Source organism: Manacus vitellinus, unplaced genomic scaffold (assembly GCF_001715985.3).
Source record: "Manacus vitellinus isolate BGI_N305 unplaced genomic scaffold, ASM171598v3 scaffold_9_pilon, whole genome shotgun sequence".
NCBI lineage: Eukaryota > Metazoa > Chordata > Aves > Passeriformes > Pipridae > Manacus > Manacus vitellinus.
The window spans coordinates 7,837,440-7,845,876 of NW_021940917.1; positions in this window are offsets into that span (position 1 = coordinate 7,837,440).

An 8,437-nucleotide genomic window follows, 5' to 3' on the forward strand; every position below is an offset into this window, starting at 1 on the left:
TCAAATTACTTCACTGCTGTTTAATTTGTGTGAAATACAGACTTAATGAGAAAAGGGAATTTCCTCTAGCAGATATAGGCTTGAGCTATAAAATTAATACAAGCAAAGTACAAAGAAATGAAATGTATCTATCTGAATAACTCACACCATGGGACCCATTAACACTTCTCTACAGAATTATTTTAGATAGATGGCTAGCAATTTCTGTTGACCTATGCACTATTTTGTATTATCTTCAGGAGGGCTATGGATGGTGTTCTGTCCTCCAGGGTTTTCAAATGAATCAGAAGAGCATTGAAAAAATAGGGCAATAAAAGTCATAAATTATTTCAAAAAGATCAAGGGAATTAATTAAAAGAACAGACAGAACTTTTTTAAGAAGTTGGGAAGATTTTTAGTTTATGTATTTTTCTGTCACATGAAGTGGAAACTTTTGAAGTATAATATTAAACATCTCAAAATTATCAAGAATTCTTATTATAGGCTAGTTGAGTTTGGTGCAGTTATTACAGCAAGACAGTTGTTGTAATTTTCAAATGTTGATGCTGTTCATGAAAATTGGTATCTTCATATAGTGCATCTCTTTGTATCCATGTTTTCTGCTCCACATGGGATCACAACAGGAGCAGAGTTTCCAGTAACCCTCATCATCATTGTTGGATACTGTATCTTGGATTACTTTCTCATATCACTAGAAATCATGGCATAGCTTCCAGCTGGGTATTTATGACCACTCTACCACCACTTGCACCTTCAAACCCCGCAAGCACACATGTCCTCGTAGGACACAGGACATGTTGTACAAATGCTCATTCCTGGGGTGGCCTTCTGCAGTGGATATCAAAGATGGAGAGGGACTTTTTACAAAGGCATGTTGTGATAAGACAAGGTGGAATGGATTTAGACTGAAAGAAGATAGATTTAGATTAAATATTAGGAAGAAATTCTTGACTATGAAGGTGATGTATTGGAAAAGCCTGCCCAGAGAAGCTGTGGATGCCCCATTCCTGGAAGTGTTTGAGGAATTGCCCCATTCCTGGAAGATATCTCTGCCCATGGTAAGGGTGCTGGAACTGACGATCTTTAAGGTCCCTTCCAACCCAAACCATTCTATGATCCTATGATTCTATATATGCTCTGCTTCTGTGATGGAGAAAGACTGATTCACTTTCAAATTAATTAATATGGGTTACAGAATGAAGCTCATACAGTGTTCAACACAGAAGTTCAACTTCTGCAAAACGATTCCCTTTATGTAACATTTATGCTACAGTACCTTGTTTTCCTTAATTGTAGATCATGTTTGTAGGTATTATAGATGTCAATATCTCTGTATGAAGCTAAGACTTGGATAAACATTTGGTGGAATAAAGCCTTTGTTTTCTGGGAGGGAGATTTTCTACCCTCAATTGCCAATGTTTGCAGACAGCAAGTGACTGGTTAGGCCCTTTCTTCCTCTCCTCCATTATCCTGCAACTGACACAGATTATTTTTGAACCATTCCATGGAATTCTGTACGATTAAGATAATTTCAATTTTTTTAACTGACTGGTATGAGCATCTGAAATGTTTAATTCTGTAGAGATATTGTGACAGGAAATGTCAATTCAGAAATCTCTATCTCATTTTCAGGTTAGAAAAGAGAAATATATACTCAGTAGGTTTGATGCCCATCCTTAACTGCTTGTATATTACAGAAGCCATAGGTAATTTTGTATCAATGTATATTTATTTCCCTAGTTTATAAAAGGATTGCAAAATATAAGATGGGAATATACAAGCACATTTAGTTGAATTTGCCTTATCATAGGGAATCTAAAACACTTAGGAGGATGTAAAGTACAGGTGAGCTGGCAATTCCATTTTAGCTTTGGTTTATAGAAAAGCGGTAGGACCAGCATCAGGACCTAAAGTCTTTACAGAATGGTATGTGCTGACTGCAGGCTTTCACTCCTACAACTAACTTTCTGAGAGAGACCCATTTGTGGTACAGATGGATTTAGTCTGGCATGTGAAAAGATATGTCGCACATACTAAAATGGCTGTGTTCAAAAACAGGGCTGTAACTTTGGTTCAGTCACACGTTTTCCAGGTACAAACTATATTCTTTTTCCTACCATATCACCTATAGGTGGGAGGTATTAAAATAACTTGATTTAATTAAGGGCTGTATAAACCAGAAGGCTGAGTTTTGTTAAGGTTTCCCTATTCACAAAGTGTGCAGAGCATGAACACACACCCAAAGGAAACTACCAGCATGCCAGCCTGGCCAGTGTCCTGCAGGCTGCTTGCAAGTGATTATAGCTGCAAGAGACATTGCCTACTTTGTGATGGGGAGCATCAGCCTGCAACAGAAGTGCATAAAAGCCCTTTGTTTCCTTCTAGACAGGGGTATAAAGAAGGCAAACCCCTCTTTCAGTCTGAGCTTATCATGTCTGTAACCTTCCTGCTAAACCCACTGGTAAGACCTCCTGGGAGGCAACTGATGCATTTCTCATCCTGTATCTGAAAGCAGAGAGGGAGGCCTCTTTGCAGGCAGCTGTAATGGACCAGGAAAGCCTTCTTGGGAGTGTTGGATGCCCTGGGCACTGGAGATCCATGCTGGCCCTAGGAGAAGGGTGGGATGGATGCTGTCTGCCCCTTGGGGGACACTTCACCATGACCCCCATTCTGATGGTTGCCCAGTCACGTCATGAGGTGGCAGTGTTTAGTTTCTGCTCTCTGGCTCTAGATATGTTTGACATCACTGTTCCTTTTCCCCTGATTATTTTGTCTGGCAGAGGGCATTTTCACAGTAGAGTTATGAGCTGTTCAGTCTGTGATCCTTGGCACCTGGAATTCAGTGTGTCTGCTCAAAGTTAGGGGTAGGGAAGTGATGAGTTTAAGTATTTGATTTCATTGCCTTCATATTCCATCACTACAGCTATATGTATGACCTTAGATATGGTAGGTGAGGTGTGACTCGTAACCAGGGGTCATTGGCTTACTCATTGGTCTATTTAGTCTTTCCAAGAATATCCCCTTATTCAAGAGAATCTGGACCAGGAAAACATGCCCAGGGGAGCAGTGGATGTGGACTTTTCATGACAGACAGCTCTTGGCATCCTTTGGGGGTTCCAGATACGCAAAATATTTCTTATATTTAAGATTGAGTCTGCTTTATAGCTGGAATGGCAGAAGGTGCATTTGAAATGCCAATATGTAAAATGCAAGATTGCCTGTAATCAGATGTCAATAGTAAAACTATAGTTGATAAGCTGAGTTTTAGTCATTGAAAGCAAAAAAGAAGGTGGCTGGCCTCAGTGAATTCAATCATGACAGCATAACTCTGGTTTGAACTGACCATGAGAAAAATAAGCCTAAAGTGTTAGGTAAATGATTTGCAAGAGGAAAAGACAACATGAAATTTCTTGCACAAAGCCATGGTAATAAACCTCAGTGGGAATCTCTGGACACTTCTTGGCTCAAAATGAAATACATGCAACAGGTATATATATATATATATATATATATACACTCTCTTTATATATTTATGTGATGTTTATTTTGTAAAAAAGCAGGAAATTAAAAATAGGAGCTGCCCCAAGAAACGTGTGATAAGAATAAAGGCCTGGTGTTGTAGGCCTGGATCTGGCAAAAGTAAGATTCATGATGGTTTGTTTTGCTTTGTTCTGTAGGGATTTGTAATTTTTTCTTTCTGTTTAAGAAAACTTAAAACAGCAACAAAATCTTGACCTGAACAGGAACATCTAAAAAATATACAAATAAAGTTGCTCAAATCCTTCTCCCTGTGGTCTTGTCAGAAGAATTGCAAGGGTTAATGAATCAATGAAAAGGCCAGAATATGACAAATTTCTCAAAAGGCTGAATGCAATTCTTCTCCAGACTGGCTTATGTTGCTAAAATAGTGCATCATTCCAGACAATTCCATCATAGCATTAGTCATGGATTCAATAAATCCCCCTTAAGCCAATTTTCTAGACAATTTAGTGATGTCAAACATTGAAAAAATTAGCCTCCAGGGATTTTTTGAGTTCTTTCCCAAACACAAAGCTACAATGTTAAAATAGTTTCCTGCCTTAGTTAAGTCTTAGAGCAAGTTGTCTGACGGGATATTACATGGTTTAAGAGATTTCAACCACTTTGCATTGAGCTACCCCATTTTCCCCCCAGTTAGTTCTGGTACAAATATTTACTGTTCTCTAACTTCAGTCAGTGTTATCTAACTTCAGTCAGCCAGGAAACAGCACCACCAAGAAAGGTCATGAGACATGAACTTAACAGTTTTCTGCTTTAATACATGCACTTTTCACTGACAGATTCTTGCATTGTTATGATTCTTGTAAACAAGAATCAGGAGAAAAATAATATATATTTCCTGGAATGCAATTTTCCAGGAAGGTCTCTTTAATGACTCTGCCCTGCTAAATAAGGCATTTTATTGTCTGCATACAAGTGTACAGAAAAATAGAAATTGACTCAGAACAAGGAAAGGATGACAGGCTTTGTTACACTAAGAATGAATTCCTGAAACACCTCGATTATCAAGTATACGAGTATTTGATTTCCTTTAACACTGACTATAAGTCATTGTTTCATCTTCCCAAATTTAATTCATCCAAATAAAGAACAGAGAATTCTACAGTTGCATTGTACAATGTGGGCTTGTTTATAGCAGTTTTCACATCAAATCTACCACTTAATTGAGATCTGGAAAAAGTTATTGAATCTCCTATTAAATGAAGGCATAATCATTTGTTTTTAATGTGTCTTCCTATGAGTTATGTTTAGCACCTTCATTTAGACTATTTTATAACCTTTGATTTTTTAATCTTGCTGCTAAACTGTGATTTAAGATGCCCAATAAAAAGTAACCGTTAAGCCCATGTTAGGAAAGCAACAGATTCTTGTTAGGTTCTTCACTTAGTTTATGAGGCTCCAGGACCAAAAATCCTTTCTACCTACAGTTGTTGCCTGCAGAATGAAGTCAAACGAAACTGACCACGATCTCCAAGGAACTTGCTCTCAACAAATCACAACCAAAACAAAATGGTTCCCTTAACCTTGATGAACTAAATTCCTCTAAAACAGAGGAAAATCCTGTGTCTTTCCCAGTGACTTATGGTGAAGCACAGGTTCTGGTTGGTATTTTGGCCAGTATATAACTTCATGTCTTTGTGCCAATGGACACAACAGACAAATTGGTAAAGAAATTCAGAATGTCCATATGTTTTTGCGATTTGAAAAAATAGTCCTAAGGTCAGTAGAAGATGGGAATAAAAGAAAAAATTACTACCAAATCACCCCTGTGCACATTTCCTTTTGATCCCCCTGAAACTTCTACCTCATTATGAAATGACATTGTATTTCCCACTATGAACTGGAGTGCCTGGGAAGAGTTGTGGGATGATAGGTGTACCTGTTGTAGCAATGCTAAAGAAAGGTTTTACTGCAGAGGTCCTGCTCAGAAGAATCATTCAACAGGCTGTTGTGACTCCACAGAGTTTCTTTCTGAGCTATAAGAGATTCCCAGCTGAGAGCTAACAATCCAGCTCTTTCCTTATTTCTATTTCATAACAACCTTAAGCTTTAAGCTTAAGAACTTTTTAAGCAGATTTAGAATTTCCTTATAGTGTGAGAGATTTGGGAGGACCTTCCCCCCCTCAACACAAACAACAAACAAACAAACAAATATCCCATACTAGATTATTTATGGAAATTCAAACATATATTGAGGCCCATCCAGCTGATGGTAAAATTTTACTGCCCTTTGTTACCCTTCTACAGCTAAAGAATGGCAGATCTGTGCCAGCAGTTAGCTTTCCTCTTTGGAAGAGCACTATCTTTTTTTTCTTCTTCTGCAAAAGTTGGACCCTTGTTAGCTATTCTTTCACCATGTATATCTTCCTTGCTCCAGAAGCATGCTGCCTCAATCAGCTTCTCCACTGACAGAACAGCCTTGTAATGCAGACTCCAAGGCACCGTAGGAACTGTCATCATGAGAAGAGTAGATGAACCAAACGAAGTGGCACAAGCTCCATCATTCTTCTGCAATAAATTCCCTATGAACCTAGTGAACCCTTTCACCACTTCAGAAATGATCATTGGAAGAAGAGGTTGCTTCCGAGTTGTCATTACCCAACTCATCTGACCCCACCCCCACAGTTTGCAAAGTCACTGTATGTTTAGTATAAGTTATAGTTTTAGGAAATTCCGAAATTCCAAAGCAGATTTGAATAACTTTTGATTTTGGATTGTAGATATTTAAAAGATGAAAAATGTATGACTTGATTTTTAGAAAAACAGAAGATTGTCAGTTGTAGGATGATGACAAAATTTATTGGTAATGTTTTTTACTGTTTAAGTGTAGAATGACCCCGCTGTGAGTAAGACAGTAGTGCTTTGTATTGTCACTTCGTAAGTGCTATTTGTTGTAAAAGTAAGTAACTACTCCAGACTTGAAATCTTGAAACACATATAGTAATGCTTCTATTAGTTCACCCTGCATGAGTCATTACCAGAGCTGTTATCAGCAATTCCTAGGACTCTTAAGACGAGTGTCTCTCTGGTTTTGCCTCAAGTGTTCTACTGAAATTGCCTGTGCCCTGATAATTTTGATCAGGTACAGTTTTCTAAAATGTGCTACTGAGTACCTCAGCCTGGTTTTGCTCCCCAGTGTTACTGGCATTCCAGTATGATGATAAACTGTTTTCCTTTCTGCTTAAGACTTTCATCCTTCAATACATTTTTAGACCATAGATTTGGACTTCTAGTCTATCATTACTAACAGACATTTATCCAACTATTTCCAAATGCATTACATTTTCTGAAAAAGATTGGCATAAATATTCTTTGCTGTAGCAAAATGTGAAGGAAGGAAACAGACTTAATTACCCAAACTAAATTGCTGGCTCAGGCTTCTGCTGTCTTATAGAAACTCAGAGGAAACACTTAAATTAAAGTCAAATTATATTCTGTGTTCTTTTTTTTCTTATGCCTCCTTGTTGATTTGCTTGACAGGTTCCTTTCTTTTTCTGCATACCTATCAGGATAAAAAATTTTCAAAAGATTTTTTTAAAAATAAACAAACCTGATTTTGAATTGTCTATGGCAAAGTTTTTCCACTGCCTGTTTTGTGTTCTTTAAAGTCTAGAGGATTTCAATATTTTGGACTGATACTTTCTGGTTAGGTCTCTTCTTCAAGCTGGTAACCTGGGGAGTTTGACATGAGAGAATGACAATCAAAATGGGTCCTTTTAAGAGAGGTAGTTGGAAATGTTAAGACATAGTACTTGAATCTTCCTGTGTCCTGGGCATTGTAGCTTTCTGTTTGTAAAGGACTTGCTCTTCATATCAGAAATATATTTTTCCTACTCCTATGTTTTGCCAGGTTTGCAATCCTTCGGAAAAAACAACTGTCAGCAGAAGGCACAGTAGAGAATTTTAGTGAGTTTTAGTGTATAGTATCTCAGAAATTTTCTCAGGTTTGAGCATGCTGTAAGTAAGGGAGTGATCAGAGTTTACTTTGCAGTTCCAAGTATGAGCTGTTCTACTCTTTGCTGATGAAGTAGCATCTTGAGTACAGTCCACATTTCAGGAACAAGTGGATCAGTCTGCATCTAGAGGACAGCAAAACTGAGGAAGCTGAAAAAATACAACTTGTCTACGTTAGTAGGAGGAAGACTAAAGCAATGTATTTGGATAGGACAACACAGATTTAAAATCAAGAAGGAAGGCTGAGGCTAGATATTAACTACATCTTACTAGCAGCATAGCAAAGCAAAGGCATCTGCTACTTAAGAAAGCTGTAGAATCTCCACCACCGAAATTTTTTCCAGAATTGCAAAGAAAAGCATTGTCTTCAGTGGTTGTTCCTGTCTTGAAGCAGATAATGGATTTAGAAGATTTCCTCCAGTCCTACACTTCTAAAACCATTATTGCAATCATAAATATTCAAAATTTTCCACTTTCCAACCTGCACATGATAAAGGTGATAAAAGCAGCAGACAAACTCTACAGTGATTATGAACTGGGGCTTGACTTCATTGCAAAAATGAATGCAATTCACGCATCGTATAAATAAACATCTCTGAATTTCAAGGCAGTCTCTTCCCAGTTGCATGGATTATAGTTACCAGACCATGCTAATGAGTCAGAAAGAAATGTGAGACAAGGCATTAGGAGCTTTAGTTCACAGGAACATAGGAACTATAAGGTCCTACCACCTGCATCAAATTTTTTTACTCTTAGTGTAAACTGAGTGTTCCAGCAATAGTTCAGTTTTGTCACATGTATAGATTCATGTCTATACATGGCAGATGTAGTTTGGATCACCTGACAGAGTGCCAAGTGTGCAATGAACACAGCTTCTTGGTGGCAAACTAATTCTACAAGAAAATGATCAGTAATTACAGTATCATGTCTGCACTTTCAATTT